This window comes from Nothobranchius furzeri, chromosome 6 (assembly GCF_043380555.1).
Source record: "Nothobranchius furzeri strain GRZ-AD chromosome 6, NfurGRZ-RIMD1, whole genome shotgun sequence".
Lineage (NCBI taxonomy): Eukaryota > Metazoa > Chordata > Actinopteri > Cyprinodontiformes > Nothobranchiidae > Nothobranchius > Nothobranchius furzeri.
In genome coordinates, this window is record NC_091746.1 from 66560239 (window position 1) to 66586608 (window position 26370).

Consider the following 26370-nt stretch of genomic DNA (forward strand, 5'->3'; position numbering starts at 1 on the left):
GATGCAGAGTTGATGAACTTTTCACGGACAAGTAAGTCTCTAAAATATAAATATATGAAAACACAACAAGACATGAGAATACTACTCGTAAAACACGTGTTTTAGCTCCGTTTGTCGACTAAGAAGCACATTTATGAACAGAAACGTGAAGTCGCCATCTTAAACAAACAGAGGAATAGAATTTTTGTGTGATATGCTTGTCAGCCACTAGATGGTGTCATCAGATAAGAGAAACACTCTGGAAAGAAGCTTTAAATAGGAAGGCTGTGTTTTAGTTGATTTATTTATTTGAATTAACAACACTGTCAGGGCTTCAGTAAAGTGTGGGTGATAGAGACGGAGCCATAACAACTTGGCTCCTCCTCTTAATGCTCGTCACCAGTTTGGTTCCATTCAGCTGCAGAGTGGATCTCATTCCTCAACTTGTTGGAGATTGCCAGCGTGGCAATTTTGATCACTTTGGCAAATACGGCAGGTCAGAGATGTCTAACAGCAGCCAAGTCACTAGTAATGGGTTTGATGACGCTTTGAAGGGAGCCGTTCATTCGAGAGCCCTTTACCTCAAAGAGCCGTTCAAAAGATTCAGAGTTACAGGAAGACAAGATGAACGGTTCTCTACAAGGATTCGTTCCCTTTGAAAAGCCATTCAAAAGATCTGATTAGTTCGTGAGCGTCGCATCAATACAAGTTGAAGTTAACATTAGGAGTGATTACCATCAGAGGAATATAGCAGGGGGAGAACACGCAACTCCACGCAGGAAGACCGCAGCTGAGTTTCGGACCTGCAACCTTCTTGCTGCGAGGCAACAGTGCTAACAACTGTGCCATCACGCAACTCTCATAGTAAGAAAATGATAATTAAAGAGCAAGTTCCCTGATAAACTGTTTTTTACATGTTTTTATTTTTTATTTTTTCCAAATATGATCAGTCTGAGTTTCACATGGAGGCTGAACGTGAAAATAGTCCAAACAAGTTGGGTCAACTGGTGATTCGGCTCTGACTAGTGTGGCCCTTAATCAAACCATTCCACACATCCTTTATTTTCTTTAAAATCCCACCAAGAGATGCATTTTCCATCTGTTTTGCTCGAAACTGCAACACTGCTAGACTTCATACAGATTAGGTTTAGGTTCCGGTGATTCTCCCCACGCAAGATTTTTGTCAATTGTATTAAATATAAAAGTGTATCCCAGCTGGACTCGACCCACTTCTTACTTTTATTTTTCTGACATTGTTATTGTTATAACGAGATTAAGGAAGAAACACTCTTGAAAATTGGTTTATGTTACACTCTGAACTCTGACAACGCGCACGCTGTGGAGTGTCCACATCTCAACACACATCTTAGGAGCTTGGGATGGCCGAGTTAAGTGGCGAACACTCTGCAGGCCTGCCCAATTTTCTAGACCATTTCCAAACTTGAGAAAGAACGGGCAGTGAATAATTGTGGTGGTGTTCATGCCTGTGATAATAATGTTATTCTAAAAGGGTGAAAGTGGTACAAATGGTGGAAAAACAAAACACTTACCAGGAAAAAAAGATGAACATGTGGAGGAAAGCACCATGTAACTTGCTGCTAAATGACTTAACCATTGTGGGACTTAGTTTTCTTTCACAACTCTGACAAAAACAGTGGAAGAGTTTTGGAAAATTGTATTTCTCAACCATATCAGCCACATGCAGAAAGCATTTAAAGGTGTGGAACACAGAAAAAAAATGTAATGATTGTTTCTGATTATTTCATTTCATTTATAAAGCACCTTCCACTACCTCAGCAGAAGCCCAAGGTGCTGAACAAACACAAACATTTGACAAAAAACAGCATCCAATAAGAACAACAAAAAAGACAATACAAATGTAAAACAGAATAATAAAAACCCCAGAAGGAGGAATAAAAACCTCTAAAGAAAGAATTTTAGTGCAATGTTGCAGATCCCAATGCTGAAAAGGCTTGAGCTTAATAGTGCATCTTCACGTTTGACTTAAAAACCTGCAATGTTGGCACCTGTCAAAGGTAGTTCATTCCAGAGCATAGGTGCCAAAACAGCAAATGCACGATCTCTTCGTGATCGATACCTAGCAGGAGGAACCACCAACTTGCCACGCTCAGCTGAGCGAAGTTTGCGTGAAGGGACATATTTTTGTATTAATGCTGACAGGTAAACAGGTGCAGTTCCATGTACGGCCCTGAAAGCAACAGTAAGAACTCTAAACTTTACTGGCAACCAGTGAAGTGCCGCCAACACTGGCGTAATATGGTCCTTGCCACTGTGCCCATAAGGAACCTGGCTGCTGAGTTCTGAACCAGCTGAAGACGTGATACTGCATTCTGACTCAGACTGGCATACGAAGCATTACAGTAATCAACCCTAGACAGGACAAAAGCATGGTTATAATGGGTCACTGCGGTTTTCTTGCATGCTGAACATGAAAATAGTCTCCTACACCTATATCCTGCATTAATTAGACAGAAAGTAGACAGTGAAACTCTAGGATTAGAAAATCCTCACACTGTGATGTCACACTGTTCCTTAACATTCTGGACAAAAGCATGATTGTAATGCGTCACTGCGTTTTTCTTGCATGCTGAACATGAAAATAGTCTCCTACACCTATATCCTGCATTAGGTAGACAGAAAGTAGACAGTGAAACTCTAGGATTAGAAAATCCTCACACTGTGATGTCACACTGTCCCTTAATATTCTGGACAAAAGCATGATTATAATGGGTCACTGTGTTTTTCTTGCATGCTGAACATGAAAATAGTCTCCTACACTTATATCCTGCATTAGGTAGACAGAAAGTAGACAGTGAAACTCTAGGATTAGAAAATCCTCACACTGTGATGTCACACTGTCCCTTAATATTCTGGACAAAAGCATGATTATAATGGGTCACTGTGTTTTTCTTGCATGCTGAACATGAAAATAGTCTCCTACACCTATATCCTGCATTAGGTAGACAGAAAGTAGACAGTGAAACTCTAGGATTAGAAAATCCTCACACTGTGATGTCACACTGTCCCTTAACATTCGTGAACTCAACCATCTTGACTCACAATGGAGAAGGAAGGCTGTTAGTTTAGCATCCAGTAAAATGAAGAGAATATTTTGGCTGATAGAAGCTAACAGTTAGCATTAGCAGATCCACCACACAGCAGAACTCCTTCAGGCTTGTGTTATTTGTGGAGGTAAAACGTCAATGTTGCAAAGTAAACAGAGTCAGTGAGTCGCGTTGCTGTTGTCCAATCAGAGCTGAGATGTACAAATATCAGGAAGTAAGACTTCAAATCCTGCCGGGTTAAGCTCTCCTCTGATGTGGCATTCCGCTAGTTCTTGAAGCAGGAGCATCTGAGCTTTTTTCCACCCCGAGTACGACTTGCAAGGCATTACACTGCAAATATGTTGATGAAATGAGTGAACCACACATTTAAATTGGTGTGTTCTTAAAACTGATACCTAGAACTTGCTCCAGAGTCAAGGCTCAGTTCAGAAACGTCTTCATTTGTTATGGAAGTCGTAAAGATCACCAACCACCTTAAATCACCAATCAGCACCATTGAAAGTAACTCCAAGACTCAAATACGTACTTTACTGACATTTTTAAAGAAAGCTTAATCAGATAGTTTTCATTTGATCAAATAAAAACATGATGGGTCCAATTATGCTTTTGAAAGCAGCCAATCAGCATCTGTTCCAATAAGACTGACTCTGGTGTTATTTCCAAAATAATAACATTGGTGTCTGAGTGCTTTTTGTGTCAGAGGCTGAGTGTATTCGTGTGAGAAGCCGATCACTGAAGCGTGCACATATCCAGTGTTGTGTCTGTGTGTGTGTGTGTGTGAGAGAGAGAGAGAGAGAGAGAGAGAGAGAGAGAGAGAGAGAGAGAGAGAGAGAGAGAGAGAGAGAGAGAGAGAGAGAGAGAGAGAGAGAGAGGGAGAGAGAGGGAGAGAGAGGGAGAGAGAGAGAGAGAGAGAGAGAGAGAGAGAGAGAGAGGTGTCGACTGTCTTTGTGGAAACTAAATCATGGGAGAGATTCCCCTCTCCAGTCTCATCCATCGTCTCCATCACTCATCTTAACCTCAAATTTTCATTCGTTTGTTTTTCTAACGCTCACCTACTTTCATGACCTTTGTTCCTTGCCTCATCTTCCACCATCAGTCTACATCCTCACCCCCCCTCTCTATCTGCACTCCTCCCCTCCCTTCATCACCCGGAACCTCCCAGGCCTACTCATGCGTACGGTGAAAGTGCTGTGCTCTCAACGCAGCTTGTGCACGCAACAGTGCTGGGATCGTGTGAGAAGGCCGGCAGACCTGATGTGGCCCAAACGAGGCGAGGAGCCATGGAAGAGAGGAGGGGTGTAAAAAATCCCCAAAGTCCCTGCTGCACACATCTAGCCAGTCAAAGGGTCTAAACTCAGCTGAAACCATGGCAACACTTCACACAGACGATTTTCTCTCCTTACATCCACTGGGTAAATCAAGAAGGTCAAGGTGAAGCAGCTGACACTCGTGCAAAAAGGTGCAGGAGGAGAAAAGTGGACTGACAGAAAGGAGAAAACAAACAAAGCTGAGTGACTTTTCCATTCATTCAGAGCTGCTTCTAATGAAAGCTGTTTCTCAGAAATCCCTGGGCACGTTTCTTTCTAAACGCTGCGGTGATTACAGCAGAGGTAGGCAGAGTGGGCCTTAAATCACACCCATCACTCATTCTCTTTTGATTTTCAAGACTCGGGTCATCAGGTGAGCTCCCTGGCGGTGCATTCTCTTCCCCGGGGCCCCCTGCAGCCATTCGGGACACCTTTGCTGATCTCATTCCAGGTTTCAGAGAGGCAGGGCTGTAACAGAGTGATCACCCTGTGATGTATGGTCCTCCGGAGCAGCAGGACGTGTGGGCCAAGCCGCTGAGCAAGCGAAGGCCGCTCCGTTTCAGACGAGTTAACTTCTCGTGTCGAGCTTTGGTCTGCTGTGATAACAATGTAATGGCTTTCTGCCTCTGATTACCAAAGGCTCCAAAACGTGCAGGATCAAAGTAAATTAAAACAGAGTAGCACCTTCAGTTGGAAAAACAAACCTACTTAGAAGTGGTGCATGATGGGAGGATTACTCATATTTTTTCATCTAATTAGGACAATACATCATTTTGATTTCACACAGAGAAATTAGTCTAAAAGCAGAGGCCCAGATTACTCAGAATGATGTAAGCTAGAGGAAAAGAAGTTCACACTTAAATATACAACCTGCACATGCTTATTTTAAAGGATTATTTTTAGATTACTAGTCTATTTAGAGCTCCAATCTCAGGTTATATGAGGCAGAAAATTAGTAAAAATCTCCTAACATTTCTTTTTTTAAACACCAGGGTTTTTGTGTCTCGTTTGAATCGAGTCCTGGGTTCAAGTGTGTGTTTGTGCTGGTGCAGGTGTCTGCGTGTGTGTGGTCCCGTGTAGTAGAGGTGCTACTGGGGGTCTTTGAGTGAGGAGGCCTCTTGGAGAACCATCACCAGCAGGGTTAATATCTGTTTCCCATCTTTTCCAAGTGGCCCTTGAAGAACCGTGAATTTTCCTGCATTTCATTTCCCCCCTCAAAAAAAAAAAAGAGGGGGGGGGGGGGGGCTCTTAAGAAATTACAAGTACTTGAAAAGATCTAATGTGGTCTTAATGGTCTCGCTGTGTTCGACAATGGATGTGGAGGGAAGCCTCGGGTTTGGAGTGGGGGGTTTCAAGTGTGTTTCAAATTACAATAGGAGCTCTACAGAAAACGTTCTTGGCTTTGTTTTCCTGAACAGGAGGGGCGGAGCTTAGGTTTGGAGCATTTTATTTTTTGTGAAAAAGACGCCAAAAAAATGCTGTTTGAATCTGAAATGTTGAAGCAAAAGGTAGATGGCTACAGAATACCCTGTCCCGCTCATTTCTTAAACGATGACAACGTTTAAGGAAGCACCTGGTAGCCTCACAAGGAGCATCTGAGCAGAAACATGCTTGGATTCATGTGCAAATTTACAATAAACTAAGACGTGGCCCTGGTGTGAAAACAGTAGTTTGTGGTACATTTTAAACATAAATACTAATTTCTACGTTTTATTTCCTCCTGGAGCAGCTCTATACCTTTAAAGGTTGGTTTATGCTTGACGCGTCCGCGAGGTCCGCACGGCTCCGCGCGGAAAAGTTGCGTCATTTTGCGTCATTTTAACAACCACACCCCTCCACCGCGCCTCTGCATGGCCCAAAATTTCCGCAACGCGCACCTCGGAAACTTTCTAACCATGCGGACGGTCAAATGCGGAAAAACATGGCGGACTGGCAAGCACTAGTATGGCAGAGGTTCGTAAATACAGACATTTGTATGATTCAGCTCTCTGAGATCACCGTGATCAACATGTTGTTAATAATTCTTGGAGAGAAGTAGCTCGCACTGTCGGAAAAGACGAGGACGCTGTTAAAAATGCTGAAATGCCGTGTTGTAAACAGTAATTTCTACTTCTACTACGGTGTAGTGTTGGATGCATGCCGTAGAGCTCCATGCTGCCCCCTACAGTTTGGGAGAATATTGTCTCACCGCAGAGACAAGCCGCATGAACCATGAACGCTGCGAGTTGTGAAGCGCGTTCCATCCGCGAGTCGCATCACCAAGCGGAAAGTGAATGCGTCAAGCATAAACCAAGCTTTAGGGTAGTGGAGGGTGTGTGGGACTTCGCCCAAGAGAAGGTGTTCGACTGCGTCCCTCGGGGGGCCCTAACGGGAGGAGGGGGGGGGGGTACTCCAGGAGCGCCACCGGTCCCTCCGACCACCACAAGCAGGCAAGGAGGATTAAGTGTCTTGCCCAAAGACACAATGACAGCGACAAACTGAGCTGAGCTCGAACCCTCACCTTCCATTTACAGGGTGAGTACTTAACTCATGGGCCACCATCACCCCAGAGAGAAAGTTGGACTCCTCCAAGGCTGCTCTTTGCCACTGATTCTGTTCATAACTTTTATGGACAGGATTTCAAGGCAATCCGTTTTGGCGGCCTGAGGAGCGGGCCTCTGCTTTTTGCAGATGATGTGGTCCAGGTGGCTTCATCGTGATCTCCAGCTTTTGCTGGAGCGGTTCACAGCTGAGTGTGAAGCAGCAGGGATGAGAATCAACTCCTCTAAATCTGAGTCGGAAAAGGGTAGAACGCCTTCTCTGGGTCAGGGAGGAGGTCCTGCCCCAAGTGGAGGAGTTTAAGTAGTAAGGAATAGGCGAAGTGAGGGATAGATGGAGAGCGAGATCAATAGGCGGATTGGTGCTGCGTCGGCGTTTTACCGGTCTGTCGAGGTGAGAGATGAGCCAGATGGCAAAGCTCTCCATTTACCAGTCGATCTGCGTTCCTACCCTCATCTATGGTGCATGAGCTTTAGGAAGGGACCGAAAGAACAAGCAAATACAAGCGGCTGAAATTAGTTTTCACTGCAGGGTGGCTGGAATCTCTCTTGTAAATTAGAGAAAAGGAATCATCTCTCAGCTTCCATGTGTTACTTTTACCTAATTTGACTCTTTCCTTATTCTTCTCTCCCATTAGACATCTTACCCCTGCTTTCCACCGGAGCCGTGACGGAGCCGTCAGCAGCACGTTACTGCAGCAGCACGTCATAGCTGCTGATAGGAACCGCTGTGGTCAACAGAACCTTTTCCACCGGAGCCGTCAGCAGCGCGAGTCGGCCGCGTCTCAGGAGCAGCATGTCGCGGCCCTTACGCGCCGGTTCTATTTTCTACGCGCGACGCCTCTGAAACGGGTCAAGTTCGACATTTTTGGGGAAGGAAAGACAGGAAATAGGACGCGGAAATGGAGAGAAGCTCCCGAGATTTTCAGAATAAAGAAACGTACTGCCTTCCGGTTGCTTTACTTTTAAGAAACGTTACTAACTGTGCGTCCCCGTGAGAAGTTATCACCTAGCTAGCGGTCTCCTTTGTTTTTCAGGTCCGTGTTGGCGATTATAAAATGGACAGAACATAAAACACAAACCTTTTGGAGCCATGTTGTAGTTTTCTCCTGCTTGTTGTTGTGTTTACTGATGAAGTCACTCGTGTGACTTTGTGCTCTGTCGGTGACAGCTGCTCCCCTGCTGCTACGCGTCTCGTGGGAAGGGCCAAGCAGCAGCTTACGCGAGCAAGACGTGCTGCTGCAGTAACGTGCTGCTGACGGCTCCTGTGGAAAGCCGGGGTTAGGTCTACTGCTGGAAGCCCTTAAAGGCAAATCTAAGTTGAAAACTAAATTCTCTGAAATGACTAAAAATATCCCATCATACAGCCTGTTTTCAGCACATGAAGAACAAACTACTCATTTAGCAGCACCAAGCCGTTCTGTTGAGCCCACAGAAACTGAAACCAAAGCGAACCCTGAAAGCTGCTCCACATCCCAGCTCAGTCCCAGCTTGGTTTCTGCTTTACCAGCTGCTGTTGCCTAAATATCCATTTCAAGAATCACCCTGCCAGAGGAGATGTGTTTCCATGTAAGTGAATTTCCCTCAGCAGTTCCTGACTTCAGCGTGTCTCTCCTCTCTCTACTACACATCTGCATATGGTGCACATCTGGGCTCTCATTCATGAACGTTTGGCATACTGAAGTGGTTCTGTGAGGAGAGAAACACACAAGGAAATTTGGCAGGCGTTTTTGCTCATCGTGTGATGGACGCGTTGTTGAGAGGGAAATTTGAGGAATAAATGTGTTTCGGAAGCCATTGAGCTCAGGGTTGTGCACGAGGGCTGTTGTTATTTTCCTGCTTGACTGTGAAAACCGCCGGCTTTCATCACGTAGCTCAGGTTTAAAGAACAGTTTGTAGACTTTGATTGTTTTAAGATGAAATCAAAGAGGATCCTACCAGTCCACCGAGGGATTTACAGTTCACAAAGCTGAAGGGACAGATGCACTCACACTCATGCACTCTCAAATCCAAACAGAACCACCGCTAATTGGATCAGGGCGAGGCCTTTGCTCTGAATCCACTGACCATGGAGCCCTTCTACGCTGATGAGCAGCGATCTCTGCCTGGTTACTGACCTCCAGAGCAGCTTGGTGTCCACTGACACCTGACACAGCCGGCTTATCCTCCTGATGGAGACTTGTGTCTGCTGATGGCAGAGACCACCATCCCCTCTTTAGTTTGGGTGCGGTGGGCCGCGTACACCAAGCACCCACCTCTCATTAGGGTGAAGCGACCTGTAGCTGTGTGAGCGGATCTTGCTGTATTCTATGCGGGTGGTGGAACAGGGGGTCCCCCCCACTCAGTGAGAGCTAAAAGATAATTATCAGAGTTGGGGAGGGGGGGTTGTCGGTGCTGAAACAGCCCCAGAGTCTGGTTCTGCTCTGATTTATACAAGCGTTTAACATTATGTGGCTTTTTAAAACAGTTTGAAAAAAATACGCCCCAGTGATAGCGGTCTTAAGTTGTGGTTTTTCCCATTACATGGAGCATGTGCAAGGCAAGAGCACGTCGCAGCATGAAACCTGTACGATATTAACAATAAGTGCAGCGGCAAATTTGGCAGGGAGGCAGCCGCTTCCCAAATGCCACCAACAGCGAAACAGTTTCTCATGATTTTCATGTCATCTGCAGCCTCCAAGATGTTTCCTCACCAACGCCAGCATGAAGTTCAGATTTACTCCTAATGCCTATGAAAATTCACGTTACAGTCATTTAAGCATATGCATGAGGGCATTTTTCCTTCTTATGACTCACAAGCAGTTTAACTGATAAAAACGTTTTCACTTTTTAGTCCTTATTTTAAAATCATGTATGTTTCAAGGTATCTTAACCTCTAAGCTCTTAAGAGAATGCCATGTCTCACTGAAATGTTGTAAAGTAGCAGGAATAACACTCAAACGTGTATTTGGTGAAATGAAAAGAGGAGTAGTTAAGGTTTTAGTTCATTTGTCTGTCGGGAATCATAGTAAACGGTATCAGTACCATGTGAAATAGAAAAATAAAAGTTCTCTATTGATTTGGTGGGCGGTATGATGCATCTGAGCAAAAAAAAAAAAAAAAAAGATGGCGACAACTTGTTTGTAATGGCATTGGTATCAACCTTGGATTATTTAGACGGGTTTTTCTTTGAGTCAAGAGCAGATAGAGGTACTCAAGTCCTTAATTTAGAAAAAAATATGTGTTTGCGTCTTCTTGGAAAGTGGATCGTTGACTGACATCTGTAGCGGTGAGTATGTCAGGTTGTTTAGTGTCCAAGTTTGAAAGACAACTGTAGATTCCGCCCCACGTCTAAGCTCTATCTGTGGGTCGTGGGCATGCTACGTATCCACATATATAGGATGGCTTGCCAGGCTAGCTACGTGGTTCTTGGGTCTCTGATTTAGGCCTGATGGGTAAATGGTAAATGGCTTGTACTTGATATAGCGCCTTCTAGAGTCCTGGAACAACACAATCAGTCATTCACCCATTCACACACACACACATTCACACCCTGATGGGAGTTTATCACGTTGGTTTTCTCAAAAATGCCTCAACAAGCAATGACTAGTTTTAAACATTTAAATCACCAACTGAGGTGCCAGTTTGAGCCACACTGTGGCCCACACATGGTCTTACATGTTTTGTTTTGTCTGCAGCTTTAGGTTTGTTCATTCCCTTTTCATGTCGGTTTGTCTAGAGGGAGGAAAAAATCTGCACTCTTCTATCTGCAAAAAATGATTATCTAATGGTCAAGCGTTCGGTCAGAAACGTCAGGAGGGCTTCACGGGCCCAATCACAATACTCGCATTTCCACCATTGCGCACTTCAATTGTGCGATCCCGACTAGGGATGTGAGTGCGTAGGGTGTCCCATTTCTCAAGTGCGGGAGTTGTTCACACCCCTTTAGCACCCTTGATCCACACTTCATCCAAGTCTGCAGCTATGCGAACTTGGATGAAGGGTATTACCCACAAGTCGTTGCTGCAGGAGAAAAGGCTCAAATTCCTTTTCTGAAAATATGTATTTTCTAATGAAATTAGTTCATTTTAAGACGATTAGTTGATGCTCTAAAACTTTTAGACAAAGCAGCAATAAATATAAATTTAATTCAAATAACTGTTTGGCTGTTTGTTTAAAAGTTGTTAATAAAGGTTTTTGAAAAAAGTATCGCAGCGACCAGCATCCCGGCATGTGTTGCGATCAATGACGCAATGGTCCCTGTCTCAATTCTGCAATCATTTGCACACTTGTGTACTATGCACTCGAAGCCTTTCAGTGCACTCTCTCCAAGTGCACTTTGCTGAAGTTCGCAGGGCGCAGTGCGAGCATTCAGATTGGGCAATATTCATACAAACAATGCTTGGTTCTTAAGACTTAATTGACTTCAAACACCTGTGAGAAGGTATCACAGGGAATCATGGGAAATGGAGTCCCAGAATCATTAAACACTTCACAACAATAATTTAAATTTTAAAAGGCGTTCCATAGTAACCACATAGAACTTTCTTAAACAAACATTGCAGACATCAGGCTACAGAGCCATCAGGTAGAAATACATCATAGAACAAATAACACATAATTCATAAAAATGCAGGCAAACCAAACTCCTTATTTAGTCCTAATGGTTGGAGTGTATTTAGGGTGTAGATCCAGAAAAGTTCCTGTTGGCAAAGTATTTTGTCTCTGTCCCCTCCTCTATGTAGTGTGATCTGTTCAAACTACAGTACAATTTATTTTATCTTTAAGGAGATCTCATTTTAAAAAACACTTTTAAAAAATGCAAAAAAGTTAAAGAAAAAAATATATAAAGAAAACAGTAATTCAATTCAATTCAATTTTATTTATATAGCGCCAAATCACGACAAGAGTCATCTCAAGGCACTTCACATAATAAACATTCCAATTCAGGTCAGTTCATTAAGCCAATCAGAAAAAATAATGTTTCCTATATAAGGAACCCAGCATATTGCATCAAGTCACTGACTAGTGTCAGTGACTATACAGCAATCCTCATACTAAGCAAGCATGTAGCGATAGTGGAGAGGAAAACTCCCTTTTAACAGGAAGAAACCTCCAGAGAATCCTGGCTCAGTATAAGCAGCCATCCTCCACGACTCACTGGGGATCGAGAAGACAGAGCAGGCACACACACACACACACACACACACACACACACACACACACACACACACACACACACACACACACACACACACACACACACACACACACACACACACACACACACACACACACACACACACACACACACACACACACACACACACACACACACCAAGCAATGTGTCCATGGTTATATTGTGATGTCTTAGTAAATATTCTATTTGGTGAGATAAACTTTATTGTATTTATCCTAGTGAATCTATAATTAAATGGGTAAACTAGTATTAGCACATCCAACATCAAGGAAAGCAAAAAGTTATTATCAGGAGAAGGAGAATGTTTAAATGGTTAGCAGCAGTGTGCTAGCCGATGGCCCCCTCCATGAGGCCACCACAGCTCAGCAGAACATCATTGTAGCTTCTTCTGGGGAGAAAAACACTTAGAGAAAAATAAAGTTAACAGCTGAAATAGCAGGAAATAGTACAGTTAAAGAGCAAATTGTAGAAGAAAGTAGTAGAGTGTGAAAAGTGGTCAGTGTGTCCTCCTGCAGTCTAAGCCTATAGCAGCATAACTACAGAGATAACTCTGGATAACCAAGATTTTTTAGATGGAGGCATGTTAGATGCAGGGCAAGGGAGAGCCGTCTTTACCAACTGTACACTCCACCTCCCTCTACTCCCCACTTGTCCATATTTAGGCAAACATCAGATCTTAACTATAGGCCCTATCAAATAAAAATGTTTGAAGGCTAGTCTTAAAAGTAGACAAAGTGTCTGCCTCACGGACTAAAGCTGGGAGCTGGTTCCACAAGAGAGGAGCCTGGTAACTAAAAGATCTGCCTCCCATCCTAATTTTAGATATTCTGGGAACCACCAGTAGACCTGCAGTCTGAGAGCGAAGTGCTCGGTTAGGAACGTATGGAACAATCAGATCACTGATGTATGATGGAGCTTGATTATTAAGAGCTTTGTATGTAAGAAGAAGGATCTTAAAATCTATTCTGAATTTAACAGGTAGCCAATGTAGGGAAGCTGAGACAGGAGAGATACGATCTCTCTCTTTATTATTTATTATTATTAGTGAGTGCTGCTCCTGACCTTAGAGTAACACATGTTTTGGATCTAGAACTAGAGAAGTGCCTTTCAAACTGGCTGAATTTTCTGACCTGTGAGGCCCGGCTCACACGGGTCATGAGATATCACACGCTGTCGTTGTGTTGGCATAACTGCTAAAAACGCACTTTGGATAAAGAGTGTATTGACAAAACTGTTTTTAATTGTTATTATTATTATTTTCTATGTAACTGCAGCAACACAGCAAAAACTACGGACAACAAATTCCCGGCGAGATGGGGAATTTCTCGAGATCAAACGTGACTTTAGAGTAAAATAAATATGTTGGAGTGGTGTGGAGTGTGATTCCATCACCTTGCTGTCTATTGGCCACACATGCATTCAAAAGGCAGCATGATTGTTTGCCCTTAAAATTCAGACCAAACACAATCCAACATGCTGAATGTCCCTGATTTATGATCTGACCAGTCCTGACGTCTTTCCAAGCAGACCAGAGTACTCCTAACACACCACACACACCAGGAATATCTGATAAAATGCCATTACAGCTCTCATGGTAATCAGGAGCAAATCGGGTCATAAATCTTCATCCTGCTGCGTAAACCAGGCATCCATGAGAATGAAGAATAATTAACTCGGTAAATTGTATCTGGGTAGATTCATCAGATGCTTTGGGAAAAATGTTTAATGGTTCACTGTCTGGAACAGACAAATGAAAACAAAGGATGAGATGAATATTGTGGAGTTTTCTAGGACTAATGTGTGTCATCTGCCTGCTATTTGCCTCACAAGATGGCGTGAATAAAGGTTGATCAAGCGCGACTAAGAGCAGCACGTTGATGGCCTAAAACCTCCATCCAAAGTAATCAAGTGCAGCTTCACAGCGATGTATGGAAGAGAACACATTCACAAGCAGAAACAGGATGCTGGCAGTTGAGCATGTGGGGACAAACAACCGATGAATCCAAACATCACAGCGCGAGAGCTCAGACCTACAACATGTACACAAACCATCATCAAATACTAAAAGTATTTTGTTGCTGGGGAAGGATATTAATCTTTTTTTTTTGCTTTTTTTACTTGCACGGATTGCTCCAGCGAGATCTGACATTAGCGTAGCCTCAACCAATTATGGTTAGAATAAGTGGGGATGATGCTCATTACGATGGGTGGAGAAACGTTCCCGTTCCAAGTCTTCACTTTCTGACAGATGCTGTAATTCAAAATGTGATTGGAACATTGGTGCAAGTTAAATACCGAGCATAGCCCACACTCTCAGTCGCCTTAGCTGGTGGTCCTTGTGAATTATGGTTAAGGAAATGTTTTTCTGCTTGCGAGTGTGTGTGAGACTTTTATAATGAAAGAAACAACTGTTTTAGACAAAACCATCCTGGGAGCATCCTCCATGATTGGCTTCATGTGCTGTCTATGAACACCACATGTTGCCAGTCAAAAGCAAGAAAAATATAACTATTTTAAATCACATGTGGCAAGTTTACAGGATGCTTCATTCAATTAATGTCTGTTGCAAAAAAAGATACGTAAATGCACACAGAAAACCACACGGCAGCATTAGGCGGGCTATGTTGGAGGGAAGAAACAAGAATGGCCTCTTTGATCAGTACAAACACGCCATCTAAAATTTTGTGATAAAAACAACTTGTTTTACTTCCCATATTTAAAGAGCAAGTCACCCCCAAATAAACTTTTTTTGCTGATAAACTATATAAACGTGTGTCTAATCGTGCTGCAGACACGTGTCGTCAATAATTTGGCACTTCACTGCATCTTAGTAAAAATTTAAATATTCTGCCTAAAACTGGCAGTGTTGTGCCGTTGTCAGGTAAAAACTCTGCACTGTATTTTAATTTAAATCTGCCACCGCTATTGGCTAAGAGGTATGCTATGATGTAAACTGGTACATTATGATGTCACAATGCTGTCGTGAGCCTGTGTGTGTGTGTATTTGTTAGCAGCTCCTCCTTCTCGGTCTGCCAGAGAACAGCATTTGTTGCATTTTTCAAACATGAAGTGGGAGTGCAGTTAGACTCTGGTAGGGGTTGACTTGCTCTTTAATTTGCCAAATTAGCTAAATGAAGTTTTGATATAATGTAATAAATATTTGAATCGGTTGTTTAATGGAGAGACTGTGCTCTGCGTTTCTACTGGCATCAGAAAGTAAATAAACGCTGACTGAAACAAACCAACATGCATTTAGTCCTGTTTTAAGGCTGTACGTTTCAACTCACAAAATCCAATTATAAGACATAGATTTTAGTAACCGTGTCAAATTATCTGAGAATCCATTTAGATGAATAGTCAATGGTTGATATGTTGTTTGGCTGGTTGGTTATTTATGGGTTTAATTGGTGGCTGGTAAACAGTTATTTGATTGGTTTGTCAAGGTTTCACTGGGGCCCACTGACGTAGGGGAGTCTGCCGTACACAGGTGCCCTCTGACCATCACCAGCAGGCAAGGTGGGTTAAGTGTCTTGCCCAAGGACACAACAACAGAGACAGACCCACCTTCCGATTAGGGGGGCCAGCCCTTAACTCCCGTGCCACCGTCGCCCCAGCTCAGATTTCAAACACCTGTCCACGCACTGCAGTGCATATTGTAAATAGAAGTCAAACAAACAAATACTTATATATAAACAAATAAAAATAATTGTCCCCACCAGTTTTAAAAACAACCCAATGCCCTTGGATAACAGTAACAATAAGGGCAGCGGTGTCGTTGAGTGAACTAAAGAAATCATTAGATTGAATCATTTTCATGCAACAGCAGGAGCATCCTCTGTGACTGCAGTCAGTTATTACACAATATGGATGTGAATGGAACGAAACCAGTTCTCCTCCTCTACTTGTAGCACTGCCAGTTTGTGTTCATGCACCGGCAACACCTCCATCTGCAGTCGCCTTCCACTACATTAGATATGGCAGGAAAAACAGAAACTGCTGCCAGAAACTAGAACAACACACTCGAGCGGCACCATGTCAGGAATCCAAGAATAACAACGTTTTTTTTTTTTTTTGGCCACAACATTGATCAGAACCCAGCGTAAGACCTGGCCCAAAGAATTCTGACCAGAGAAGCTCTAGTTTATTCAGTGAAGACAGAGCTGGAACTGAAACAAGGAGCAGTGTTGTGGTAGAAACACAAACTGCTGGCTGCGTGGGTTTGTCCTTCACTCTGCTGCCCTCTGGTTGGGGTTGGACCCTGATAGCTTGGTGTTAGAGCTGACTGGATGCTGGAAACTAAAAACCCAAAGGCAACAGTCACAGGTACCGGACAGGTGCCTACAGAGACATTCTGTTCAGGAAGTCCAGATTCTAAAACCTTTGGATGATTTCATGACATCTGTTTTCTATAAGTGAATCATTGCATCATGGCATTCTTTCAGGATATTTTTAAAACTTTGCATCAAATCTCACCCAGATTGAGTGTGCAATTCTTTGGTCTGTGCGAGGGACCCAGAGAACCCAGAAGAAATAGATGCACGAGGAGAACATGTACACTCAGCTCAAGGAAAGCTGCAGCTGGGTTTTGAACCTTCAACCTTCTTGCTGCAAGGCAACAGTGCTACCAACTGCACCACCATGCAGCACTAACCAGAACTCAGTACACACATTTAGGCCAGGCCAGCAGCGGCTCAGAAGGTATAGGAGAGGTTTGAGTTGCTGGTTCAATGCCAACTCATTTCCAAGTCATTCTGCTGTTATTTCCTTGGGCTAAACATTTCCCCCACCTTGTAGTTACTTTAGATACACGTGTCTGCCAAATCCATAAACATTAGGGGCTATTAGACTTTCTATTCACATTTGGATCACATTGTCCCTTTGGGTTATTTTTTATCCCGCTAATGCATCTTTCAACGACTTTCTACATGATCTAATGTTAATGCAGAAATCTTGTTTGATAGATGGTTCTTTAAAGAGACAAGACACCATATTAGTTGTCATGTTTCCTTATATGGGAGCCCGTGAGGACAAAACACATTTACTGATTTATAACAAACGGTAACAAAACTTTCACCATTCGTACGTTTTGTTTTACACATTTACCTTTTCACTTGTTGCCAGTAGTGAAAAGAAGTCAGATGTGCTTGTCATTTAGCTGAAGTTTGCACTCCCCACGGCTTTTTGACCCCAATGGGCATCTGTTGGTAAGGTCTTACTCCAAAACTAAAATGCCACTTGCTTGCAGTGATTAAGACAGGGGTGTCAAACTCAAACTCACAAGGGGCCGAAATGAAACTCTGGGATGGAGTCGAGGGCCAAACTTAATATTTTTTGAAAAAGTGACGGCAAATTTGCACATTTTCTTTATCAACATATGCAATTTTGAACCTTTAAATTTGGAAACAAACTTATTTCTGCATTAACACTGAATGTGGAATGACCAAATTACACACGAGCAAGTCAGTTTTAAATAAAAGGCATCAGTGGTATTCATTACTTGTGGTATAATCAGCATTTTTATAATCTATTCAGAATTTTTGTTTTCCTGTTTATTCATTTCTCTTATTTTTTATTCTCCTTTTTTTCTCCTGTAATACGTGTCATCGCTGCTGTGACGTCTAGCTTTCCCCACTGAGGAACAATAAAGGGATTTTCTATTCTATTCATCTATCTGCAGCCTTTCCACTTCCTGTTTTACTGTAGGTTAAATCTTTTCTCACGGGCCAACAACAAAATAAAAATATCATTTTATCTTAAATGAAAATGCAACATCTCACCTGTTAACTTTCATGTTTTGGAGCAGAAAAAGAGCATAAAACCAACATATTTAAAGCTCAGTTTGCTCCACTGGTTTACTGTGATGCTCACCTGTTCCAGCCAGATACCTGAATCATGGGGTTGATCTGAGCTGAGGAGGAGACTCCTGTTGTTTTGCTCACCTTCATCATAATAATGACAACATTAGATGACAACAGGTGCTCACATAGATTTGTGCTGATGAACATGTCTGAGCAGCTTGACCACGTTGGTGTGTGTCGGGGAGGAAACACAACAACAGCAGCCACAGAGCCGTGCTGGTTTGAGCGTGTCGCTGTTCGCTGGAGTTATATCAGCTCTGTCTGGAAGTTAGTTGGAAAACTTTCTCTTTCAGTCGTGAACACATTACTGAGCGGCTAGAATCTCAGTTTCTGGGCTTCAACGTCAGAAAATAGCTGAGTGAACTCGGTGCTGAGTGAGAGTGTTTAGTTTTTCCGAGACAGCGGAGCTGCACACACCGGAGGCAGGCGCTGGAAAAAACACAAAGGAGGGAGCGCGTCGGCTCCGCGCTGACGGCGCAAAGCATCATGGGAGTTGAAGTCTTTGCGGTAAAATCGGCCAGCGAGCCATTTTTAATATATTTTTGATATTTATCTCGCGGGCCACATAAAAATGCTCCGTGGGCCGCATCTGGCCTGCGGGCCTTGTGTCTGACATATATGGATTAAGGTATCTACTGACCCTATCGCCAGGAGGAATATACACTGTCTCTTTAAATATCTTTTATACGTTCATTCTGTTTCATCTAACTGCGTTACTTAGCTCTTTTTTTAACAGCCATTAAATAAGAAGCAGGAATTACAAAAAAAAAAAAAAAAAAAAAAAAAAAAGAAGCAGGAATTACAAAAATGAAATCAGCCGTAACGGACCACCGTACAATGGAGAATCATATAATGGACTGGTTCTGCACATGCAACACGGAACTACAAAAATACAAAAGATGGATTGAGGAAGCCATAAAAATAAAGAGGAGACAGGACACAACCGTGGACAGAGTCAATGGCCTACACATTGGATCACATGTGCGACTGTGTTATTGGCGAGGAGAGCGCGGGCAGCAGAGGGTGACATCGTCCTCTGTTGCCCGTGAATAACAGAGAAGGAAGTGACACCGCCAACAGTGGCAAAGCTGAGGAAGGTGACAATGATGGTCGAAACTTCAGCAAAAAGAAGGTAAAAACAAGACTTTTGCTGTGTTACCAATACAGTTAGATGGTTCTGTAGTTTTTCAATACATTTGCAGAAAGATTAAAGAATAATTCCATTCAAACAATTAATAATCAGTTACTCTAAAAGTAGAATGTGATGGCTTGTTACCTGCCTTTTATGGAGATTCTGCAATGCTTTGCTGAAAAAAAAGAGACTAGAGACTGTTTTAGACTTTATTATAAAACAACAGATATTAAACATTCTTTTATCCTTTGGAAAATGTTACAATGAGTGATTTTAGATGTTATTTTTAACACTACTTCTGAAGTCTGCATTAGTCTAGGAGCATTCCCACATACCCACCTGATCCAAAAGTGGTCCTTAACTCTGACAGATTCAGAAAGCTCTTTAACACAGAAACGGACAGACTTTATTTTCTCAGGCTTGCTAACTTCAGTTCCAGATTTCAGCGTTAACGTGCTGCAACCCCGAAGCCGTGTTGAAGGGAGTGTGCAGGAAAACAAACAGTATTAATCCTCAAAACGTTCAGAATATCTTCCTGTCATAACAAAGGCTTGAGCCCTTGTTCTGCACAAAGTTGACAAAATGATATTAAGTGCAGATGTGAGGGAAGATGGAGTCATAAACACTGAACCCTGTCTTTTCTAAATGTTTAAAAAATGAGCTCTAATGCAGAAAGGCTGCAGGTATTTGCCCAGCTGTTGGATAAATAAGCAGAGAGATTCAAAGGCTGGAGAACCTCCTCCGATGCCCATCAATCCGAACAGATGACAGGTCGTAAGAATCTGCACCATTTTCAAACTGTCCTGGACTCACCAGGATGGAGGCAATAGAAAATCCCAATCCGTTTTCATTTTTATTGAAAAAAAAGAAACTTTTTGAGGAAAAAATGTGACGTGCAGCTGTACAGCCAATTGTGCTTTTTAATCCAGACAATTAATCAAAGTAGATCAGCTGTTTTCTTTACAAGCACCGATGTAAAATCCCTGCTATTAATCTTTCTGGCCATTAGATCCCCGTCCTGAGACAAATCAGCTCCGTTTTGTTGGAAAACTGATTAACGGCTGTAACCTCAGACACGTTTAAGGCAAAACACTTTCATGTGCACAATTAGGATGCAACTGGATCCTTCTGGAAATGCACTGGACATCTTTTAGGAAATGCTTTCACCGCCGTCGAGCACTCAGTCCACACAGCGCTATGATTAAAGTTAGGCGGAAGAAGTGAGCGGATAATTTATCAGAACGGAGAGCAGAGAGCTGGTGCTGAATTCTGAGCCACACTAATTCTGCTTTTTCCTCTATCGCTCAAGTTTGTTTTGTCATGGTGTGGCCAATTTTTTCAGCCCAATCTCCTACTTCCACATTTAATCCTCACTGCTGATTGTACAAATATAATTTTCAGAGTTATTATGTTATTAAATGGGCTTTGCTGCTGGAAACTTCAAAGCGTTGGCTGGGTCTGGTGAGATTGTTTGCTGATGATGTAATAGTTTATCTTGGATATTTAAGATAAACACATTATGCCTGAAAGAATTCAAAACTTTATTTTGAGCCGTAAGGTCTGGCTTTTTGCTTGGTGTGAAGCGTGGAATCCCACTTTTCAGTGGAAGTCGGCAGTCGCCCTCACCAGCCCTGCAAATCCAGACTCCCATGCAGTGTAAATTATCGGATAATAGGGTGCAGCCCATTGCAGACTCTGTTTATTCAATCTATTTCTTCACACAAGTTCCCATTGCCTTTTTCCTTCTTTCAGCCGTGTGTGTGGCGGTCCTCTGATCCTGCTGACCCTCCCCATGTGTTTTCACTTTCAGCTCTGATCTCAGCGCTGCGACCAGTGGGGAACCAAATACAAATTGAACAGTAACCATTCACAGACGGCTCCGTTTCATACCAGCGTTAAACCTGCTTTGTCTTCCCCAGGATGCGCTAAGGCAACGAGAGTCTCCAGGATGGGTCTTCTGTTGCCTTGCAGCCATCTGATTTGCCCGCGAACATCAAGAAATCTGTGGTTCGCAGCACATTTGGCATCTTTAAAATCTACATCACACTATACAAAGCTCAGGCTGCAGGGAACTGTTTAAACGTGCACAGAAAGCTTCCAGAGTGACGGGCTCGAGAGAAAACAGAGCAGAAAGGAACAAATCACCAGTGTTTGGGTGGTGTGCTTTTTATTATTTCAGTTAAGGTGAAGTTTTCACCCCCTCCTCTTTTTTTTCTGTGAAACTTGTTGGACAGCAGCCGCTCACAAGTGGCTGGGTTTGTTTGTTCAGCTTTTATTGGAAGACGTGGCTTGAAGAAGTTAAAAAGAAGCCTTTTGTTGTTCTTGGGGTTCTTGTTTTCTCTGGAGTTTCTCCACGTGATGTGTTTGTTCCCCTGACTGAAAGCGAAAAGGGTAAAAACCTGAGTGCAATAACTCACTTAAACTAAAGACAAACTCTCAGAAGACTGCAGATTATCCCTCAGATAATAAATGAAACACGAAAAGGTAAAAACTACAAGCTGCAGGCTTTGATCTAACAGGGCTGCCAAGATTCATGTTTGCACAATTAAACTGCGATTTAAACGTCTAGGTAAGACTCAGCAAACAATTTAGGGACCTAAAATAGCGTAATCCCTAAACTAAGCCTTGACTTACATGAGAGCTGCACTTTCCTGATGAAACGATACGCTGTAAATCTTACCTGGAGACTGTTGGTGAATCAGAACGTCTGTCTTACAACAACGCATTAAACATCTTTACGCAAAGTTTTGCAAAAATGAATGTAAATATTCGTCCCTTCTCTAGGATCCTCCCTCCAAGCTCCTTTATTGGAGGAAAAACACGCTCTTCACCTGTTTCACATTAAAGCTTCATGCATGCAGCCCCAAACCCTTGTATCTTGTAAACTCTGCTTCGTTTACTTAGCCTGGCTTTCATTGCAGCCATTTTGCACGGTTTACCTTTGTTTAGTTTATTAACCCACGGGGTTACTTAACCCAAACATCCACGCTGAAGGCTTCAGCTTTGGGTTTCATAATTCTTAACAAAAGTTCTCTCTTTTTTTTTTAATAGATGAAAGGGAGGCGAGGACGATGGAGGTTTGGAAGCACATGACCAAATGCAGCAGGGCGATTTTTGAAAATGTATTGAAAAGATTTGACATGTTTGTTTAGAGCTGAATCAGTTCTAGTTTTGTCTATTTAGACCTTTAACTTGATATTGATTAAGAGGTTTAACTTGAATTTTATTCAGTTGCGCTACATTATCCTACAAAAGGATCATTTTATTTTTACAGTGTATGTTCAAAAAAGGGCACACATTCAGATCACTGTTAGGCAAGCAGAAACATATTTTCACATTAAGACTGGAGTGAGAATGTCCTGATGTGCTAAACCTGAAAAAAAAAAAACGTCCCAGTGCCGATGGCTGACGCACGTTCCCATGCTCCAGCGCCGTGTCCATTCCAGCTGCTGCTAGGGAGAACAGGGAAGGGGGCCCATTCATGGGTGGTCTGCCCCACATGGTCCCGTACTCTGCGGTTTGCTCCCTACATCTGATAGCGGTGGCTCTCAGCTGGGACGCACACAGCTCACATTCTCTTTGCCGTTTAACTGCAATGATCGGGGCTGGAAGTGTTTACCGTGCAGCCTCTCAGCGCAGCTGGCTTCTCGTGTTCAAAAATTCACCTCCATAAGTTTGTTAAGGACTTTTGTTAATATTCAGATAGGTAACAGTTATTAGTGACTGAAACTTTTAGATTTTTATCTACATTTTCCTGCCTTTTCCATCATAATCGACACTTTGATCTAATTTCTGTGCTCAGTGAAGTGAGCATTAACTACTTTTAGCCATTACTCTGCACACATTTGGCTTAAAGTGACTCTCACACACCCTAATCAGGAGGTTTTTTTTTATTTATAGCCAGGAGGTTTTACAGTGTTCACACAAATCCTGCTGAAATATCCATTGTGAACCTAGTCTGCTTAATAAGCGAGGGAGGATGTTAGATCATTTAGGTTGGAGTGGATTTGTCCTCAAGCCCTCAAATACCACATTTTATTGACTTTCATATGCTGGGAACCTGATGTGAAGCACAGGATCACAATTAGTTCCATAATGACACGTTATGGAAATAATCAATGTTGAGTCAAGATTTGGGCTTCAGGTGTGGTCTTCTGTGTGAGGAGAAACTAAAACGCTGCATTTGTTTTCATGCAAACCCAAGGATATTCATGTAGATACATTTGCTGCAGATTTTCAGATTTTTTTTTCACAGACATCTAAACCCTTATTATGAATGCTTTGGTCACCAATAAGACCATTCATTCTATGGTTACTGGCAATTTCATGAAACAACACCAGTTAACTTAGGCAAGGCAGCTTTAAAAGTTCATCTACACTTCCAGGTGCTTTCCTGGTGCAAGACAAGAGTTTCTTTTTTTTTTTTGTTTGTTATTTTTTCATTAAATTGTTTACATTTTCCTTGAGGACCCCCTTCCTTGTGTCAAAGACAAGCCAGCCCCCCCCAGCCCTAACTCCTGACTGCATACACACATCAAAAGTCATTAATTACAAACTTCAAACCACACAGAGTTACAATTTTTATACGGATTTCTGATTGTATTATTGTGTGTGTTATTGGGATTTTATAAATGTTTTTTTTTAATTTAAAACAGGTAACCTCACAACCTCAGCATAGACAAAATGTCGGGGACCCTCCTGTGATCTTGCAGGGATCCTCTTGGGGGATCACGGGCTCTAGGTTGGGAACCACTATGCTAAACTATGCTATGGTACGATACTGTATGATGCAATACAGAATAGAATCAAATACTCCTGTATGTAACGAAAGGTCCAAAGAAATTGAGGGTGCTCCCACTGAGCCATCCTGCATCATAAATATGATTGCAACAACGTGAAACAATCAATATCTATGCCTAAAAATGTGAATATGGTCTTTAAGCAATCGGTTAATGTTTTGTTTCAGCTTCAAAGACATAGTTCTGAACTTTGCGGATGTAATGATTTAAATTACATGCTATTTAATAAGGCATAAGACAAAAGATTCCATAGCAAATTAGAGATTAGATAACAGCTTCGTATTCACTCAGAGACAACAGAAGAGAGAGTCAGGTTTTAAAAGTTTAAAGATTTATTACTAAACAAATTAAAACTAGACTAACTTAAACACTACATGTATGGTGTAACTAAGGTGAATGAGAAGGAGAATGGTGTAGTGTGGAATGTTGATCAGAACCTGCAATTCCGAAGAAGCGATTAGTTCTGATGGGAAATGAAGGTGATGTCTTCGCGCTGAGCTTTGGTTAGGAGATTCATAAACACATTCAACGCCATTTGCCGGTCTGCATACCCTTCAGGAAGTCCCTGTCTAGATCAGGAGGTGTAAAGGTCCAGCTTGACCTCGTGGAGCCGGAGCCCGTAGAAGCAGCCGCGGCAGCCGACCACCAGTCTTGAGATACTCCCGGGTCACGACAGTTTTGATGGCATCTAGTGAGACCCAAACCTGGGTCGTGATGGTTCAGCTTTATTCTGAAAAAAAAAAAAACGTTGCAGCAGTTGGAACAGCAACAGATTTTATCCAGCTTGTCGTTGGTTCTTTAGGCTGAAGAGGAAAGTTACGGATTGGCCACTCCGACAACTTCTCTAGAACGCTTTGAACTGGCGTTAAAGATGACGTGGGCATAGTTTTATACTTTGGATGTTTTGGTTTATGGTCGAATGAAAAGATGACAGATTTACCAAGCACCACCAAAACCACGCCTCCATCAGATCTGGCAGATTCTGATTGGATCAGTAAAAGCAATGTGTGATGTGGCTTAACCTTACGTGTGATCAGTCCTAGTGGAAACATTTAAAGTCATAGTACCTTTATATTCTTTTGATTTCACAGATTGGTCACATCTTATTTATTGACTAACACTTTGTTTGATTAGCTTTATTAAACTAGAGTTCTTGATTTATTAAAAGGAGAGAGTCCATTCTTCATTCTTCTCTTGAGCTGGAAAGAAGCAGTTTATAACAAATGCATGAGACCTTGAGGCCATATCTCATGCAGACTAGTTCTGTGTCAGAGAAAAGGGGGAAAAGGACTTTTGGTGGAAAACAGTCATTTCATACCGTTGCACGGATAAATGCTCTCTGTCGCCCTCTCAAGACTTGCTGCGTAGCGTCACTGTCGTAAAACCAAATGTCTCTGTCGCGTATAAGAGGCATGTTAACTGGCTTTTTTCCAACTCGCGTGCCAAACAAACGGCGTTTCAGCATTGAGTTAAGTTTTATCAAGATTGTATAACAACTTTATGCCTGACCAAACACAATAACCCTAGTGAAATCATTTCTCTACCTATCCATTAGCAGCACGGCTAGGTCAGAGGCCGTAGTACATGCCGTTCTTTCAAGAAGAGCTCTCCAGCAGGGAAAAGCCGGCCCAATATTATCTCTGGTCTTTGCTCTTGCTCTAGCGCATTCTCTTTTTCTTTTCCTAGACTCTTCTGAGAAGGCATTTCTAGCTTTCTTTGGTGGATCTGCCATTGCTCAAGTACAAACGGCGGTTCTACTACAGACATATACGATGATGCCCTGTAGACTAGTGCTGTTGTAGTGGCTGGCCACCATTTTAGATAGGTCTCCATTCACCCCCGGTGTATTAATTTCTACTAAGGACGGTGCTACCCAACTAAAAAACACATTTTATCGAGCTTTTTCACAAAGACAAACACAACTTGCTCACTCTGCATTGACATTGGACTTAACTACAGTCACTGCTTTGGAGAGTGAGACCCATCCAATATGGTTGTTATGCTGCAACGCCTGATGGGGCATCCACGTATTTATGTCTATGGGGTCTATCTCTACAAAGCAACACACAGTCAGTACTTCCGGCAGTGGACCGCGGGTCAAAAACTGTATAGTGCGGTAAACAGACGTGAGACCCCATAACACTATCACAGCTCCGAAAATCAACATACCGTAATTTCCGGACTATAGAGCGCACCTCAATATAAGCTGCACCGGGCTAAAAGCCGCAGATATCTACTGAATTGAAAACGTAGTTTAACTGAACGTAACTGAACTGATCAGTATCAAACAAAACATAAAAGTTATTGATTCGTTTATTCATCGTCCTCCTGCACACTGAAACCACTGAAGTCATCTTCTTCTTCAGTGTCGGAGTTGAACAGCCTCAGAAGAGCTTCGTCACACGCCTTTTTTGTGGCGATGTCAGTGTCGCTCTCCGTGTTGCTGTCATCATCCCGGGGTGAAGCTGGGAAAACAAGCAGCGCCGTTTTAC

The 26370-nt window shown here is 42.6% G+C and overlaps 1 protein-coding gene across 1 annotated transcript in view; it reads right to left on the bottom strand.

The window, feature by feature from the left end:
- fbp1b (fructose-1,6-bisphosphatase 1b) overlaps positions 1–22590 on the bottom strand; it is a 291591-nt gene extending 269001 nt beyond the window's left edge. Inside the window, exon 1 of the mRNA XM_015943194.3 lies at positions 22583–22590. The gene's annotated coding sequence lies outside the window, so the exon portion shown is untranslated. The remainder of the gene's footprint in view (positions 1–22582) is intronic.
- Between the last annotated feature and the right edge of the window lie 3780 nt (positions 22591–26370).